General features: G+C 41.1%; 1 protein-coding gene across 1 annotated transcript in view; it reads right to left on the bottom strand.

Moving 5' to 3' along the window:
* LOC149068368 (guanine nucleotide exchange factor DBS-like) overlaps nt 1-19,582 on the bottom strand; it is a 142,163-nt gene extending 122,581 nt beyond the window's left edge. Inside the window, exon 1 of the mRNA XM_089251436.1 lies at nt 19,400-19,582. The gene's annotated coding sequence lies outside the window, so the exon portion shown is untranslated. The remainder of the gene's footprint in view (nt 1-19,399) is intronic.
* Nucleotides 19,583-19,828: the final 246 nt, after the last annotated feature.

Genomic DNA, 19,828 nt, shown 5'->3' with positions numbered 1-19,828 from the left:
GTCACGCGGTGCAGGGAAATTCCAGTTCATTTCCGACGTTATTTATGCAATTTAATTAATAATGTTTCCAACTCGATTAAGAGTCCTCTTAACTAACGTCCTGACTTCCGAGTTGATTGGAATGGGCGCGTGGAGTGACGTCATAGCCTCGACGCTTCTGGGGCTGTAAAATTGTTGTGGAAAGAAAATTCGGATTCATCGCAGAAGCATACGTAATTTTAGAATATAGATCGTATAATGGACGTCGAATACGACTGCATGAATACATTGTTTTTTCATGTGTTTCCCAGTATCTGCTGACAGTGCGGTCGTGTGGTCCTAGCGACGGACTAGCATCGCGAGGACTCAACTTCAAATCCCCCCCAATAGTGGGACAGAGTCGGTGAGATCGGCTGAAACTCGTTTTTTTTTGTGGTTTCCCAATATCAAGGCGCAATGGGCCGCTGCATCCCACAAATGCTCCCGTAAAAAGAAGGGGGGGGGGCAGGGGAAACGACTTCAAATCTCACCGAACAAAAGAGATAACTAGCGGGGGAATAATAATAACAATATGAAAAAAACAATTGCGTATAAAAAATTCCTCATCTCTGATAACATTTCCCATCGAAATACTGATGATGTCTTTTGACGTACGGATGGGGGTTCACGAGAAATTTTCCAACTATGTGAAGTTCTAAAAGCTACGATCAGCTCAAAGAAACAACGCTTTATCTACGTGAAGCTCCAAAAAATATGCTACACAACTACGAGTTCAAAAAAGCTTAACCCATTAAGATTAACTCATAAATCTCAAAAAGCAAAGTTCCAGCTATGGGAAGATTAATGGGAAATGGTCCAACTACGTGAAGCTCTAAAAGATACGCTTCAGCTACCTTAGCGCAAAGAAGCAACGCCCCAGCTGCATTTTAACTCAAAAAAAAAACGTTCCAACTATATGAAGCTTCACGAGAAATGTTCCAACTACGGGAAGCTCTAAAAGCAAAGCTACGAAAAAGCTACGATTAGCACAAAGAAGCAACTCTACAACGACAACCACGAAGCTCAAAACAACGCTACGGTTAGCTCAAAGCAGCGATGCTGAAACACATAGGCGAAAGTTATTAGAAATGTTGGAAGGGGTGGGGGGGACCTCTCGAACCCAAAATTTCTATAGGTATTGCGTAGATGGGAGGGGTGACAAATATTTCGGAGGGGATTTGGGCCCATCTGACGGTTACAAGCTAACGCCTATTCTAAAACAACGTGAAGCTCCAAAACCAACGCTCTAGCTACGCGAAGCGCTGCTTCACAAGAAATGCTCCAACTATTTATTCAGTAACGAACAGCGCAAACAATGGAATTTTCTCAGGAAAAAAAAAAAAAAAATTTTAATGAATAGAGTTATAATGAATGACAGTAAGGATGAATAACCACAAATAATAGCAACGTCATGAATGACGCATGAAAACATCAAAGTCCCGGTCCTCCGACAACAAGTCTGCTCATTAACAGCAGACCATCGTCCAAAAAAATACAGAAATCAGGAAAATAATGTAATAAAACATTTTTTCCCATTTTTTTTTTTTCCTTAAGCGATGATAGTGATGACGGCAGCTCGACGCGAATCAATTCGAAATCTACATCGTAATCGCATCGATGGATATAATGTCGTATTCGTGCCGCAAATGATCTCGTAAAAAGTGTGGGGTGGGGAGGAAACGAATTCAAATCTCACCGAACAAAAGAGATAACTCGCGGGAGAAGAATAATAGCAAAATGCAAAAAAAAAAAAAAAAATTACATATAAAAATTCCTCATCTCTGACAACATTTTCCATCAAATACTGATGATGTCTTTTGAGGTGCGGATGGCGTCTTCTCTCCTAACAAAAGCGTGGCGAATTCATGCATTATGCGATGTTGTATTCTCCTCTTTCCTCTCTATTCCGCCACACACACATTCCGGGCTCTCTATTCATTGATTTTTTTTTTCCCGGAACCCGGAACAGGAGAGAACACACACACACACACACACACACACACACAAAAAGTTGTTCGATACGAATCTTATGACGTCATTGGAACGGGATTCGCTCTCTTTCTTCAGAAAGATTACTATTTATTGTCCGACATAGGCATTTAAACGGAAATATATTGTCTTCTTATAATCTACGATAATTACTTGTTGGTGGATCCAATTTAGGAGTAATTAAATGTTATTGCCGTTTTGAAGAATTGTTTCAAAATGTTTTGTAGATCTGTTGGTTCTGAACTGTTTTGAGGTTTCAGATTTGATGGTAATGATGGCGAGATGAGACAAATGAGATTAGAAGAGCGTTGGTGTTTTGAAATATTGAACATTAAGATCCATGTTCAAACTTCGCATAACATTTTAAATAATGATTCAACTGTTTTACATTTTTCTAATAACTTTAATGCATATTTCTCTATCAATATTTTAGGAGTGCAAAGTTTCAAAACTCTGGACAAAGTTTCAATGCTTCAAAGATTTCTAAGCAATGCTCCAACTTCTCGGAGCTCTCTTAATGATGCTTCAATTTTTCGAAGCTTTCTAAACAATTTTTCCACCCCTCTAACCTCTATATACATTGCTTCAACATCTTGAATCTTTCTGACAATGACCCCAACTTCTTTAAGCTTTCTAAACAATGCTTCGTATTCTTTGTGAAGCTTTCTAAGCAATTCTCCATCTTCTTTGGAGCTTCCTAAACACAATGCTCCATCTTTTTTCCAATGTTTCTAAATAATGCTTCAACTTTTCGAAGCTTTCTAAACAATGCTCCATCTTCTTTGAATGTTTCTAAATAATGCGCCATCTTCTTTGAAACGTTCTAAACAATGCTCTATCTTCTTTGAAGGATTCTAAACACAGCTTCGACTTCCTGAAGCTTTCTAAACATTTACACTTCCTGAAGCTTTCTAAACATTTACACTTCCTGAAGCTTTTTAAAAAAGATATACGGAGGGAACGTTCTCCGACTACACCTAGTTTTGCACAAAACTAAAGAGAAGTTAGATTGTACGATGACTTTGCTGGGAAATTGAGCCCTCTTACAAAAGCAGTAAAGTCTGCATCTGTGGTAGGATATGAAACCAATAACGTATAAACTTGAACGATTTTTTTAATAGCACCTTGAAGATAACGACCTCAGAACTCAGTTACTGAATTAATGAAGAAGTTCACGTACGTGTTTTGAGAAGACGAGTTCACTATTCCGGGTGTCCCGTAAATGCTAATGCGGTCTTTATCTCATCAACCGTCAGTCGTAGAGGTATGATTCCAATTCAAAAAATGCTCAAAAGGCGTTCAAAAAGTACCCTTTACCAGTTTTGGGAGTGAAAAAATGCGGTGTGTGGTAAAAAATCTAAATTTTTATATAATCCTCCTTTCCTCTAACTTCTAATTATAAAGTTGTTGCCCTGTATCTCTTGAGGCCAAAAAAAAAAAAAAATTTAAAAATATTTTTATAAGTGCAATATTCGCCAAGATATTCGAATTGAAAAATCTGATAAAAGTTGGGAAAGGAGAGCATAAAAATGGGGGAAAAGGAGCGTTCTCCGCTAACTTTTGCTGTTCTTTCATGACTTTTCTCCGATTTTTTAATGCAAAAATATCTTAGCGAATATTGCACTTGGAAACATGAAATTGGTCTCAGGAGATACAGGGCAACAACTTTCTAATTGGAAGTTAGAGGGCAGGAGGACCACATAAAAATTTGGATTTTTTTTTTGCTACACACTGAATTTTCACTCTCAATATTGGTACGACGCACGGTTGTGATGAGATAAAGGCCGCGTTATCCTTACAGGACACCCTTTATACGGAGATAACATCTCGACACAGTAGTCGTGACTACTATGAATCACTACTACTTAACCACCGTACGCATTCCTAGTGTGACGAGACTGCAGAAATTAATTCGTTTAGTCAGCAGTTTCGTGAGTGGAACGACTTTAAGGTAAGGTAATGATAGTGCAATCGATAATGATCATGGATATGTCGCAGTGATGATGGCCTCAGAACGGAACCGGAAATCCGAATCATCAACATCAGCAGCAGCAGCATCTCGAAGAAGGATCGAGGAAGTTTGACAGCATGGCATTAAGCACAAGCCCGCAAATCAGAGAAAAGTTCGTGGTTTCATAAGGGATATCAAAGCATATAACATTCATTTATGTCCTATTGATTGATCACATCGCTGTGAATTCTGAAGGCAGGAAGCACACTGGCGCAATGCTGCAAGTCAGGCCCGTAGCCAGAAATTTCGTTCGGGAGGGGGGTGGCGTACACGAAGGGGGGCGGATTTTCCACCCTCACGCCTATTGCCAATATTAACGTTTTTTGGGGGGCGGTCACCACTAGTTCTTCTGCATCCGCCTATGGTGCCAAGAGTCACTTAAATGATCTATAAAAACGTCACGGGCCGCTTAAGTGATGTGGAAACGTGCCGAGGGCCCTCTGAGTAATCTGCAAATGAACCGAGTCACTTAAGTGCACCGGAGGTGTGCCTGGGATCACTCATGTGCGATTTGGAAACGTGGTTGAGGTCGCTCAAGTGATCCGTTGGCAGCGTAATGATCTGGAAATCTTCAACGAGCCACTTAAGTGATTTGATAATCTTTCGTGGGCTACTTGATTAGTTTTGTTATTTGTCGTGGACCAAGCCAGATGACCCCAAGGGCCAAGTTTGGCCAGCGGTCTATGGGTCGAAAACGTATGATCAAGACATGAAGTACAGCATTACACAGCAGAAACACTACGTTTGGTTTTTGCAATTGTTTCTGGGGGCTATATTTAATGAGAACTAGGGTAAAGGACGAGTGGGTAATTGAGTGATCGTCCGAGTGGCGTGGTGGTAAGATGCTCGTCTACCACCGTGAAGGTTGTTGTCACGGTCCCAGGTTCAAACCCGAGAGAGGATGTAAATAAGATATTTTCCCTTAACAAACTTGAGGCGACCACCGATAGATAGCGCCTTCATTTAAAACCCATCTCATTAATGGCAGTGAATTGCAATATAGCGATATGGCCAGAATTGGTGTAATAGTGGGTAAATGAGGATGAGAAAAACAGCTAGGATATGAAACCTACAGGAATATGACCATTAGCTCAAAGGGCCGTTGTAGACCTGTTGCTCTCACGGTAAAATCTTCAAACATTAAACTTCACTCATAGTTCGAAAAATACGTGGCAGCACTACAACAAGCATTACACAGAAACAAGCTTCACGTTAGGCTCACAACACGGGCACGCATATCCCAACACGTACCAATTCGTTACAAGTTCCGCAGAGGAATATGGACGAGGTACATGTGTGGTTTAATAGTGGTAGTAGTTCAAGGGACCGATGGAGGGAGCTATAATATGAGAATTGCTTGTAAAAGGCGGGGCGCTAGGGTAAAGTAAGGAAGCCGTGAGCTAATAATTGAGTAATTGGCTGAGGTAAAAGTGGGTGAATGAAGGCCCCTTCTTCATAACCGAGCGCAGACTACCCCTACCGTTATTGTACACAACTTAATACCATTTTAACCCCTTTTAGTGGTGTTTGATGAGCGTTTTATCGGAAGCAGTGTTATCCGGAAATACGATTTTGAAGAGTAATTTCACTCCCCTTCAAAATTTTAAGGGTATTTTTCATCACTGAGGACATTTTCATCACTCTATTTAAAAAAAAAAAAATACTTAAAATAAGAAGGAGTACATTTTCACTCCTCAAAGAAATTTGGGGGAGTAAAATTGAATTTCGATGCGTATATCGGCGGACATTGATCGGAAGTGAAAGTACGCAGCAGTTTGTTTCAAGTGAGATGTTAATGATGGGGTGTTAATATAGAGTAATATAGAAATAAATAATGAACCACCAGTAACAAAGGACAAAGTCAGATAAGCAACAAATCAACTAAAGAATTGCAAAGCTCCAGGTATTGACGATATTCCTAAAAATGCAGGGGAAAATATTATCGATGCACTAACATCACCCTGTCAACAAATCTGGGAGAAAATAGAGTGGCCCAAAGACTGGAAAAGATCTATATTCACACCCATTCACAAAAAAGGTGATCTTAGAAAATGCTCCATTTACAGAACAATCTCCCTTATATCACTTGCTAGCAAGATTCTAATGAAAATTATTCAGATAAGACTCGAAACCATTATAGAAAGAGAATTAGCAGTGGATCAAGCAGGTTTCAGGAGAAATAGGGGAACTATACTCTGTTCGTTCTAACTTGGGTCTGCGAAGTTGGTTTTCTGTGGTTCCCAACTTCAAGGCGCAAATGCGAGCCGATCTCCCCGTTAAAAAGTCTCGCCACAGAGAGCAACAGTCCTACCACGATAAATCATTCAATCATAACACTTCACTCATAGTTAGAAAAACTGGTGGCAGATGGCAGCACTACACATAACAAGCATTACAGAGAAACAAAAAAAAACTTCACGTCAGGTTTCACTTCACGTACACGCACATTCCCGCATGTACCGTTTCGTCGGGGGTTCCGCGGGGGGTGTGTGGGCGGGGTGCATGTGTGGTGTAGCAGTAGTAGGTAGGGCCTCCAAAAAATGGCTCGGGGATCCATGATGTTCTTAAGTCAGCCACCTCGTTGGGCAATTTGCCTGTTGTGGCGTTGTATTTGTATAAATTATGTGTGTCTTTGTTTGGCAGAGCCATTTGAAAATGCATTTCTTTGCAGCTGCTCTGGACTCCTATAAACAAAGTTTCTGTCAACAAGATTTTTTTGCTCACCTACACGCTTTGACGTACACTGAACGGGGGGGGGGGGTCACTTATCGTTCGTGGTGAATATCCGCGTTTCAAAAGAATTCTCACTTCTGCTTGATCAGCTTGTTGGGAAGAAGTAATATTGGTTTCGTCGAAGGCGGCGAGCGGAAGAAGTCGGAGGGTTATCACGTAGACATGAAGGTAAAGTTTTGAAAATCTGGTTCTCTCTCGAAAGAGTAATGCTCATTTTTGATTCAATTAGCCTCATTATGACAGACGCTATAGATCCCATGAGAAAGCCTGGCCTGGGGGCCCATTAAAGATCCCAGTCCAGGGGCTCCTGCTGCTGGATGTTGGGGGGTCATGACTCGCAACCTACGCACGGGGAAAAAAACCGAAATTGTCTTGACAAAAAACAGGATATCAACAAAAAGGTTGAAGTAAAGAAACGAAATAATCTGGATGACTCTCTCATCAAATTGGAACTTCTACAGCCCGTGGATTATTATGAAATATTTAATTATACAGACCCGCAAGAAAAATAAAAAGCGGCAACACAACGGTAAGTTGCTTATAATTTGTTTCACGTTATAATTGGTAGCATATCCGGCCCAGGAAAATCATACCGCGTAAATTAGCTCTGACATAAAATTGTAAAATTCTGAAGAAAAATAATAAGAAAAAAATGAGGATTTTTTATCTTACTATCTGCCGTAAAATAATAAACAACTCGCACAAACTTTTGTAACGACCATGGCCCCACATCCTGCCGCAAGTCCCCCCAGGCTGTGATCTTTGGCGGGCCCTCAGACCATTTTTTCAACAGCCCTTCTATATAGTAAACTTTTAGCGTAAAAAAATAAAAAAATGACAAGAATTGTGGCAGGAAATGTCCGGGCTGGAGCCCTGTCATCCCAACTCTTGAGGAGTGTGCCATGATAACGACAGAATACCTTATCGAATTTGTTTTTTTTTTGGGAGATATATACCTCTTTCTATTTTAATTGGTGTTATTAACAGTTTTTATTTCAACAAAATTTGGAGAACAGTGAAAAAAAAAATTCCAGGAAAATTCTTCGTAACGAATTCACAATCTCGCGTTTGAGGAAAAAACGCACGTGTTCGGAACATGTAATGAAGGGGCGGTTAAAATTACAACAAATAGAGATAAAGGATGCGGAGTGATATCAAAAATTGGTACAGCGGTTTATTTACATCAGGACCAAGTTAGAGCGAACAGAGTATAGAGACCAAATTGCCAATATAAGATGGATAATGGAGGCAGCAAAAGAACATCAAAAAGTTATATTTTTGTTTTAACGATTATACAAAGGCCTTTGACTGTGTTGATCATGATAAGCTTTGGGATATTCTTGGAACAATGGGAGTGCCTAATCACCTCGTCTGCTTGATCAGAAATTTATATATTAACCAAGAGGCAAGTGTAAGAACAAACTATGGCTTAACTGAATAGTTTGGAATTGAAAAAGGGGTTCGACAAGGATGCATCATTTCCCCAAACCTATTTACTCTCTATAGAGAATATATAATGAGAGCATCCAATTTAGAGGAATTAGAGGCAGGTGTTAAAATTGGAGGAATAGTGATCAACAACCTTAGATATGCTGATGACACAACTCTGATGGCAGAATCTGAAGAGGACCTGATGAACATTATATCAAGAGTAAAAACAGAAAGTGAGAAGCTTGGACTCTACCTAAATACGAAAAAAACAAAGATTATGACTACAGCAGATATTCCCAGTTTTCAACTAGATGGCGAAAGTTTTGAGATTGTGGACAGATTTGATATCCCAGGATCAAGAATTGTAAAAGAGGGATCTTGCACAGAAGAAATAAAGAGACGAGTAGTTCTGGGTAATACAGCCATGAAAAAGCTTAATATAATAATGAAAGGCAAAGATGTATCAATGAAAACAAAAATTAGAATTATAAATGCGTTGGTCTTTCCTGTCTTTATGTATGGATGTGAGAGCTGGACACTACGGAAAGCAGGTAAGAAAATAATTGATTCCTTCGAACTTTGGTGCTAGAGGAGGATGCTGAGAATTCCATGGACAGCTGAAAGAACTAACAAATCGGTTATCGAAGAAGTCAAGGTTGACTATTCTCTAGAAGCAACAGTCATTAAACAGAAACTCGCTTACTTTGGCCATGTAATGCGCGCAGAATGCTCACTAGAAAAAATGGTAATGCTTGGCAGAATGGAGGGAACGACAGGGAGAGGCAGACCAAGCACCAGATGGATAGAAAAGGTGTTGCAAAGCACTGAAATGAAGCTAGCACAACTGAGACATGCTGTGAATGGCAGACCAGCTTCGAGAGCCATGATCTATAGAGTCACCAAGAGTCAAAATCGACTCGATAGTTTTTATTATATAAATAAAAATACAATGTAACATGTCTAATCATTATAATAAGCTGTTTTCTGAACCATGTGTGTTTATAACTCCCTTTAGACATATTGGAAGGATTTTCTAAGTCCCTTGGGGGTCACAGAGTGTATTGTATTTATGTGTATAAGCCCCGTTTACATGTGCGATAAAACATCCCGGGAAGTTACCTGTAACAGGGATTTTCGCTAAAACCCGTTTAGTTTATGTCGGTATTCCCCTCTCTCCTTTACGGAAGTCGTCACTGGTTATTACGTGGGTTGAACGGAAGTGGTTGGTTCAAGATGGCTGACGAAGGAGCTTACAGTAGTTTTCACGGCACAAAGGATTATGGGACAGGAGGTCGGAGTCACAAACCATTATTCCGCAGCAAAGATGGGATTCTTTAGACGGATCTTCGTCCCTCTTTTTTTTCCCTATGAGGGAAAAAGTTGCCGCGCAGGTAATAATCAACAAAGCGAACCCCCAATCTCGCACATGTAAACGGAGCTTATGTTTGTATTTGTATATATGTCTGTGTTTTTGTGATTTGTTTATTAAAAAAAAAAGATGAGTTGATCTCTACGGCTAGACATATTAAAAGGGAGATTAGCTCGTATTCCAATTGGAATACTTCCGCCAATCACCACTGTGCCGCCGCCTGTGGGGGATCACAAGCCTTTAGTCACATTTCAGGCAAATCACTTTCCCAAGAATCAAGTATGTGTAGTCAAAAATGCTATTTTCCTCGAGAGCCTCTACCTTCCCCACAGAAGTGTTTTCAAAAATGACACATCTGGCAAGATTAACGCAAAAAACTCATCATTGATCCGTAACTAGTGTCTACTACTAGATGTATGCAGTGTGTGTATCGACGGGGGAAACGTTACACGTTTAATGGAGAGGGGAAACAAAAAAAACGAAAGTTAACCCTTTTGTGACCGACGCCTTCGAAAATCGATTCCAACACTGAAAGATTCTTCCGAACTCTTCCTCGCCCGTCGAGCGCTCCGAACCATCCATCACAGTTACTCGACACCCGTTCTTCCTTTGTCTAAGAGCGGGCGGGGGGGGGGGGGAAGGGGGGGGACGAGTTTCCAGTTGTTCGCAATTGATTGTCCCAATGTTCAGCCGCGCACAATTGGTTGGGCGTGTCCTTCCAGCGTGTGCGTGTGTGTCCTTCCCCGAGAAAATACGTGTCCGAGAGAGAACAAGATGAGAGAGCTTGTAATGCGATGTGATGTCCGGCTGATGAACTTGTCTTCCAGTACTCTATCGATGTTCCAACAGACATTCTACGGTATTTAATGTGTGAGTGTGGACATCGCAGAACCCATTTGGATGATTGAATTCGATGCACCGCAACACTTAATTGAACTCGTCGATGTCGTTTTTATAATGTATGTTTCTGAACGTGGGGATTGGCTATACATATTTGTATTTTAAAGGAAACTAATTGTGTGTTGTTCATGCAGATAGATGTACACAAAGGCTGTAATATTCGGGGGAGAAATCAAATTGGACTGCTTTACGACAGTGGCTCTCAACCAGGGGCCACATGTTCCCCTGGTGGTCCAGGGATATTCTTCGGGGCGTGGGGGACTACGTGTGATACCTGTTCAAGTGTGTAGGATTCTTGAAAAAATGTATGTGCTAACAAAGCCCCAGGACCAGATGATAATAAAGAGTACGTAAGTCGAAGATATATAATCCTCATCTTCCGTTTATTAACAATTAATTAACACGTAATTATAATACTACTATTATTCACAATTCTATATTATTGTCGAAATTAAACACGAACAGTTAACAAAATTTTAGATGGAGTTCGTACGGAGATAACCAACGCCATTCCGATACTCGTGTAGACAGACATCCAGACCAACCATGGCCCCCGCTCTGTCCCCCCTAGGGGATAGAAGCTGGTTCGTCTCAGGTGTAGACAGACCACTCGCGTAACAGTGTTTTCTTCTTTGCCGTCTCTCCCACCCCCCCCCCTGCCCTTTTTCTAAACGTGCACGCGCTTTTTTGCACCCGGCGCGTCTTTAGTCATTAATCAGTGGGCCACTGCAATATTTAGTTTTGGGTCCCTAGAAAATGTGCTAATGAACTGTTGGGGGGGGGCAGTTGCACATTTCTGCAGAAGTAGTATTGTTGAAGGTATATCGTTTCAGGGGATTAGAAGCTTACCATTGTTGTTCGATTTCCCGTTGATGGCTTTTCGGTTAGCAGTCGCGTAAGATATGGACTGAGCCATCACACGGTTAGTTAGTTATTGTTGTTCACTAATTAGTAAAAATTGTTCGGTGAAGAAAATGGTAGTAAAGCCGTGTCCAATTATCGTCCAGTGAGATTGACAAGCTTCCTGTCCAAAATAATGGAAATTACTATTAAAAGGTAATTAGTGCAGTGGATAGACGAGAGTATTATATTGTCGAGAATAATGTAATGTATTGTATTGTACCGTGTCTGGTCGATCGTCCAACGCTTGTTGAGTGGCGACAAATTGTTTCAAAAGCGCAATATACCGGTCAGTCGTCACCGCTTCTCGCAAAAAAAGAAAGGGCCCAATGATGCCTTTGCAGGAGATTGCAGCCCAAACGGTAAGTTTCGGGCAATGGAGTGGTCGTGTGTGAGACAAATGTGGGTTTTCGGTACCCCAAAATCGCTAATTTCGTCTGTCAACGACACCATCCAGATGAAAATGCGCCCCTCGTCTGTAAGCCATATTCGGGCGACATGGAAACCAGAACCATCAATCATGTTGAGCAGCAGCATCTCGTTAGCGAAATCCTCTCGTTGTCGTTCAGCTCGAACTGGTATGGCGTTAAATCTTATACGTAAACATGTGTAATGTCTTTCGCACGATTCTGTACGTGCTGGATGGCGTGATTCCGGATTCAGCTGCAATTCCTGCGGACAGATTTATTTGGATGACGCTCAGTAACTGCAGCAAGTACCGTTGCATTTTCAGGTGTAACGACGGAGTGGTCGTGGGACGCATCGGCCGCGTTGCCTGTCTGTTGAAATTTCTTTAATTGTTTTCCCATCTGGGCCTTTTGGGACTTGAAATCGCGTTTGAAAACTTCTCCTTGTGGAAGTAGGGCCGTGATTTAATCGGTGGTACTGCAACGCAATAAAAACACGTTCTTCCATGGAATACATTCACTTCCGGAATTTCTTTCACTATACGCTAATAGAGGTCACGTTTCAACGGCGAATCTTCTCGCCGTCAAAGCTTTCTTTATAGGGATCCGTAATGCCGCCGGATGCGCCATCTGTCGGCGCAAGTTGCAACTAAAACTTTGAGGTTTCTGTATCAGATTCTTACGGTTTTTTTTTAATAAACATGCCACTGGGTTTGGGTATATTAGCGCAAGGACCAATAAGGTCAAAAATACACATACCACTGGTTTCATGCTTCTATCTACCACCGTTTCCGAGTTTATTTCAAAGTTAGGGGGGTCCGTCGTGAAATACCCGGTATATAAAATAAAAATTCATGGCAATTTCCTCTTTGATTTTTGCCTGTTAGATCGTACACCGGCGAGGCCCCCTCGACAATCGCTAGTTTCAGCGATTTAAGGGGGCAGGGCGTGGTGTCGGGTGCTTTACCATTCAGGTACGCGACACATACATGACATTACACGCATAACAAGATAACACATGCAGTGAAAACTCGTTATAACGATACTCGATCCAACAATAAATCTCTATATCACGAATTTCTTTCAAAATCGTATTTGGAATCGTGTATAATTTCACGGTAAACTCTCGTAGATCTAACGTTACCTTTTACTACGATGAACCCCCTTTATAACAACGATTGTTTTCAGGGGATTTCGAAAAAATCTGCTACAACGATATACTTTTTTATATTTCTCTCAGAATACCCCTTTATATATTTTTTCTTCGCCTCACTAGTTTTTGTTCTTTCGAGGGTGTTTAAAATAACGTCGGTATTTTGCACTATCGCACTGTTTACATGGGCAGTAAAATATCCCGGGAAGTTTACCCGTAACAGGGATTTTCGTTACAACCCGTTTACATGGCGTTCAGTTTTTATGCCGGTATTCCCCCCCCCCCACCTCTTCTTTCCGGAAATCGTCAGTGGTTACGTGGGTTGAACGGAAGTGAATGGTTCAAGATGGCTGACGAAGGAGCTTACAGTAGTTTTCGCGGCGCAAAGGATTATGGGAGAGGTGATCGGAATCACCCACCATTATTCAGCAATAAAGATCTTTTGACGGATCTTCATCGCTCCTTTTTTTCCTCCCATGAGGAAAAAAAGTTGCCATGCAGGTAATAATCACCAAAGCGATAACCACCCAATCTTGCACATGTAAATGGGGCTAACGTAACCCTTTTAAAGCGTTAATAAAGTTGCAGTGTGAAGCTACTTTCCTGTGTAATACATGCAAGTGTTAAGAGGTAAACTACTCTGCAGGGCGAAACAACCAATTGGATTTTATTCATCAACTAATCAGTTACACCGTTAATAAATCGCATCGTTAATTTTATTGCTGTAAGCGAACACTTCCATAGAATGCATTATGAGTGTTTTGTATCCAACAACGCCAATTCAGAAGAGATGTCGGCAACAGCTCTAACTTGGCGGTAGATACCTGATAGTAATGTCACCTCTCGATACAGCAATAACCTCTCTATTACAATCTTCCCAGGTCCACAGAGTATCGTTATATCGAGGTTTCACTCTATCATGAAAAAAAAATTACCTACAATGACGAAGATGAAGCCACTCTATAGCAGAAGGCCTGCGCGCGAAGCTTGTGACGTCACTACTACTACTACTATTACTACTGAACGTGCACGTCGTCCATATTCCTCTGCGGAACTACTTAACGAACTGGTGCAAGTTGGAATGTGCGTGTATGTTTAAATGCACATGGCGTGAAGTTTGTTTCTGTGTAATGCTTGTTGTGTGTAGTGCTTCCATCTGCCATCGATTATTATGAGTGAAGTGTAATAATTGAATAATTTTACCGTTTGTAGGTCTGTGCTCGCATTCGCACCTCGAAGTTGGGAAGCCACTATAGCGATGGTGAGGTTCGAACGCGGGGACGAGTTCGTCAACTCGTGACGTCACCGAAGGAGGTAATCTCACTTATAGCTATTGGATATAGCACGACAACGCATGCGCCATCTTTACTCTTTCTTGTAGTATATCCAATTGCTATAGGCGAGATGACCACCTTCAGTGGCGTCGCGAGCTTTGCGGGTGGGTAGTCCCTCTGCTATAGATGGTTTTGCACACGCGTACGCACATACCATATTATATAGGAAACAACACTATTCCGTCAGAGGAACGGGGAGGGGGGGTTGATTTGGGTCTTAGCTCTTGGGTTTGAGATTTGCAAAGTGATGTCATCGGCACGCATAGGTCTGGACTCTCACTTCTCACGTTTATTGATCATACTTTTTAAGGAGCTCATCCATAGCAGGAAGGGGGGGGGGGGGTCCCCGAGCTGTGTTTGTGGTACACCCTTCCGTCGAATTCAACGTCTTCCTATCGCTCTGAGCATAGGCGTAAACAGAACTTTCCCAAAGGAGGGGGTTTCAATTGTTTTTTCTTCTGAAGGTTACGTTTTTCCCTACAAAATAACACTATAATCTCGTCTTGGGGGAGGGATTAGTACCTCAACCCCCCCCCCCCTCCTTTTTCGTACGTCAATCGCTATTCTTTCGGCGGTTCAAGAACCGGTAATTCTATGAGTTCATCTCTCATTGCCTGACATCAGATGTTGTCAAATGCGCCCTTGGATGTCAAGCGAGGTTTTGTTTTTCTCCACTGCCATGATAAATAATAACATCTGGAAAGCGTGGAAATTGTGCAAACCGAAAGGCTCACACACTGTCAATAGATTATTGGACACAAACGGGCCTGTTGTATCGGAGGAAGAAATTGCAGAAACCTTTGCAAACTCGTTTGAACAGCAGTTTTCCCCTAATCATGTTCAATCTTTAAACACACAAATTAGCCACAGAAGAAAGGTTGCTGAATTTATTCATCACCACCTTCATCATTACAATCAACACATTGATTTAACTGATATTATCGAGGTTACAGATATCATCGATAAGCAAAACACTAAAAAAGCTTGTGGTTATGATTCAATTGGAAATTTAGCACTGAAGAACCTTCCTCAAAACATGCTTTTTTCTCTCACAAACATTTTTAACGCAGCACTTAAAATTCATCACTTTCCTCGACCATGGAAACACTCTATTATTAAGGCTATACACAAATCAGGATCTGATCCGATGCTCCCGGTGTCGTACAGGCCAATCAGCCTTTTGTCAAATGGGAGTAAAATCTTTGAAAGAGTCATATCATCCAGATTTGAAAACTTTCTAACAATAAACAGAATCATAAGACCTGAACAACATGGTTTCGGGCGTGAACACTCATGTGTCACACAACTAATTAGAGTCACCGATTTCATTATGGAAGCCTTCAACAACTATGAACTTGTTTCAGCTGCTTTTCTCGACATTAGTAAAGCATTTGATAGATGCGATCACCCAACATTACTTTCAAAAATGATTGATAATGGATTCCCCGCCTATTTTGTTCTTCTATAACTACTTAATTGGAAGAACCTTCCAAGTGCGAATTGGTGATAAACTGTCATCTATAAGAAACATTATTGCATCTGTCCCTCAGGGAAGTGTTCTCGGGCCACAACTTTTCCCTGTATATATTAATTCACCCCCTGCTCCACAGGCGGGCATTGTAACCCTGTTCGCTGATGACGCAGTGGTGTTATGCAATGCAAGGCAGGCTAGCAAGGCAGCCAATAATTTACAAGAATCAGTTGATAACATTGCCGAATGGTGTGATGAATCAGATCTGGTCCTCAATCAGGCAAAGTGTCAATTTGCTTGGTTTGCAAACAAATTCCCCCTTTCAGACGACTATACATTGGGGGAACACCCCCTAAAACCAGTTAAAAAGGTCAAATATTTGGGATGTATATTCAACAAAACAATGACCTTTATACCTCACGTAAAATTTGCTTGCAACAAAGCCATCAATATGCTAGGTGCTCTCCATAGATCACCTTTCCACAGGCAAAGCTCTCATTGAAAAATAAAATTCTGCTCTTTAAATCCATTATCAGACCAACACTTTTATACGCTTCTCCTGCGTGGGCATATGCGACAAAAACAAACATTCGAACTCTACAGAGATCTCAAAACAAAATTCTCCGTAGATTTGTCCGTGCACCATGGTTCATCCGCAATTCTAATACACGCAGAGATCTTGATGTTTCGAAAATTTTTGTTTACGTTAAACAGTTAAACAGGCTACTCTACAGCGAAGCTGGGCTGGAAGAGATCTCGGCAAAGGGATAAGTCAACGCCTTTCATAGCAGAAAGCTTCCGCGCGTGACGTCACTGAAGAAGTACATTTTACCTGCAGCCATTAGATATAGCAGGCCGACGTATGCGAAAATGTTTACTTTTTTTTTTGCAGTATATCCGATGACTATAGGTGAAATGGACGACTTCAGTGACGTCACGAACTTCACGACACGATGCGTGAAGTAAGGAAGGTAGGGCCGTGTATCCAGTGGCGTATTTACGGAGGTTGGGGGAGCTTTTTTAGCTGTCTGTAGCCAAGAGCGACAAACTTTTGGAATGATTGGCTAAGAAAATTAATATGGGAGAAGGGTGGAAAAATGTGCGCAGACAGCACCTACTAGAGATAGAAGGCCTCCGCAGTCTGCTTGTGACGTCAGTCCATTTTACCTTCAGCCATTGGATAAAGCAGGCTGACGTATGCGAAATGTTTACTTTTTTGCGGTATATCCAATGACTATAGGTGAAATGGGTGACTTCAGTGACGTCACGAGCTTAGCGCGGAGCCTTTCTGCTATATACGGTGTTGGATAAGCCCGGTGGCCGAGTCCTTTCGTTTCGTTCATTGAATGCCCCCCACCCATAGAGGAAGTGACTAATCTTATGGCCACTCCCAGTAAAATCTAAAATGTATTTTCATGTGATTTGCATATTGTAGAAAAAAAATTGAAGTACTAATACATTACAATTTCACGGCATCGGATCCCTTACATAGAAATAACGGATTCCTGTGAGGTCCGCGGACCACAGATCGAGGAAACACTGCATTGTATCATGTTTTGCTGAAGTGTTTTTTTTTTCTTTTTCAATTTTAACAGGGAGAAACAAAGTTACAGAAATGTTTTGAGCAGCAGCATCGGATTTCTTACATAGTAATAACGGATTCCTGTGAGGTCCGCGGACCACAGATCGAGGAAACACTGCATTGTATCATGTTTTGCTGAAGTGTTTTTTTTTTCTTTTTCAATTTTAACAGGGAGAAACAAAGTTACAGAAATGTTTTGAGCAGCAGCATCGGATTTCTTACATAGTAATAACGGATTCCTGTGAGGTCCGCGGACCACAGATCCAGAAAACACTGCATTGTATCATGTTTTGCTGAAGTGTTTTTTTTTTCTTTTTCAATTTTAACAGGGAGAAACAAAGTTACAGAAATGTTTTGAGCAGCAGCATCGGATTTCTTACATAGTAATAACGGATTCCTGTGAGGTCCGCGGACCACAGATCGAAGAAACACTGCATTGTATCATGTTTTGCTGAAGTGTTTTTTTTTTCTTTTTCAATTTTAACAGGGAGAAACAAAGTTACAGAAATGTTTTGAGCAGCAGCATCGGATTTCTTACATAGTAATAACGGATTCCTGTGAGGTCCGCGGACCACAGATCCAGAAAACACTGCATTGTATCATGTTTTGCTGAAGTGTTTTTTTTTCTTTTTCAATTTTAACAGGGAGAAACAAAGTTACAGAAATGTTTTGAGCAGCAGCATCGGATTTCTTACATAGTAATAACGGATTCCTGTGAGGTCCGCGGACCACAGATCGAGGAAACACTGCATTGTATCATGTTTTGCTGAAGTGTTTTTTTTTTCTTTTTCAATTTTAACAGAGAGAAACAAAGTTACAGAAATGTTTTGAGCAGCAGCATCGGATTTCTTACATAGTAATAACGGATTCCTGTGAGGTCCGCGGACCACAGATCCAGAAAACACTGCATTGTATCATGTTTTGCTGAAGTGTTTTTTTTTCTTTTTCAATTTTAACAGGGAGAAACAAAGTTACAGAAATGTTTTGAGCAGCAGCATCGGATTTCTTACATAGTAATAACGGATTCCTGTGAGGTCCGCGGACCACAGATCGAGGAAACACTGCATTGTATCATGTTTTGCTGAAGTGTTTTTTTTTTCTTTTTCAATTTTAACAGGGAGAAACAAAGTTACAGAAATGTTTTGAGCAGCAGCATCGGATTTCTTACATAGTAATAACGGATTCCTGTGAGGTCCGCGGACCACAGATCCAGAAAACACTGCATTGTATCATGTTTTGCTGAAGTGTTTTTTTTTCTTTTTCAATTTTAACAGGGAGAAACAAAGTTACAGAAATGTTTTGAGCAGCAGCATCGGATTTCTTACATAGTAATAACGGATTCCTGTGAGGTCCGCGGACCACAGATCGAGGAAACACTGCATTGTATCATGTTTTGCTGAAGTGTTTTTTTTTTCTTTTTCAATTTTAACAGAGAGAAACAAAGTTACAGAAATGTTTTGAGCAGCAGCATCGGATTTCTTACATAGTAATAACGGATTCCTGTGAGGTCCGCGGACCAGTGCCGTCTTAACGCATGGGCCTACCCGAGCACCAAGAGAAGAGGGGCCTCAGAAAAATGAGAAGTAGTTGAATTTTTCGAGAATTCGCGAGGTGAGGCCTCAGAAAAATCACTTGGCCTGGGGGTCCACGTTGCTCTTAAGATGGTCCTGCCGCGGACCACAGATTGAGGAAACACTGCACTGTATCATGTTCTGCTGAAGTGGTTTTTTTTTTTCAATTTCAACATGGAGAAACAAACAGAAATCTTTTGAGACACGTTGAGATCAAGTAAAAAAAATGGCCTTAATCTTCTGCAATCTGAATCATTCTCGCATCTCATAAAGCAATCATTGCAAATAAACAACGAGCCAATTACATGCAGGGATAATATACACGTAAAGAAAAATGCAACATCGGACATCTTGTCATTAACAAAGACACTAACTTTCAGAAATTATTAATCCATCACCAGTGGATGATGATGATGATTTCCTTGAGTCATGTTGAAAAATAATGCTCTGGGAATAGATCTTTTTTCATTAATCCGCACTAGCTACGCATATCATGTTACGCTTAGAAAAACATGCTCATGATTACCAACCTTTCATTCTCTTCCGAAATTGCTTTCACAGCAGCAGCAGCGACGGCGGCAAGAAATCATAACAACCATTCGAAGACGGAGGAACACAAAACATTCACATTTGTCAAATGTTTCAAAACACTGGAGCCCCTAACTAACCCTAAAACTAACAAAAAACACAAAAGGAAAATACCCCCGTGCGAGAGCTTCCCAGCTGAAACAGCTATGAGAGACATAGTCAAGAAAGGGAGGGAGGGGGGGGGGGAAACAACATCACGGTCGTTGGCTGACAGACAGCGCCATCTAGTAGCTGGATTATGAAACTGTAAAGTCCCCCCCCCTTCCTTTTTTGGCTTAAATCGTAATGACCGTAATTTTCATCGCGGAATGGAAATTATACGTGACGTTTTGAGAAGAAGTTTGGGGCGTTTTTTTTCCTTTTTCGTCGGA

The sequence above is a fragment of the Pholcus phalangioides genome, unplaced genomic scaffold (assembly GCF_987345545.1).
Source record: "Pholcus phalangioides strain wild (caught in Gottingen) unplaced genomic scaffold, Ppha-v1.0 ptg000027l_1, whole genome shotgun sequence".
Lineage (NCBI taxonomy): Eukaryota > Metazoa > Arthropoda > Arachnida > Araneae > Pholcidae > Pholcus > Pholcus phalangioides.
This window is presented reverse-complemented; position numbering and strand designations above follow the sequence as displayed.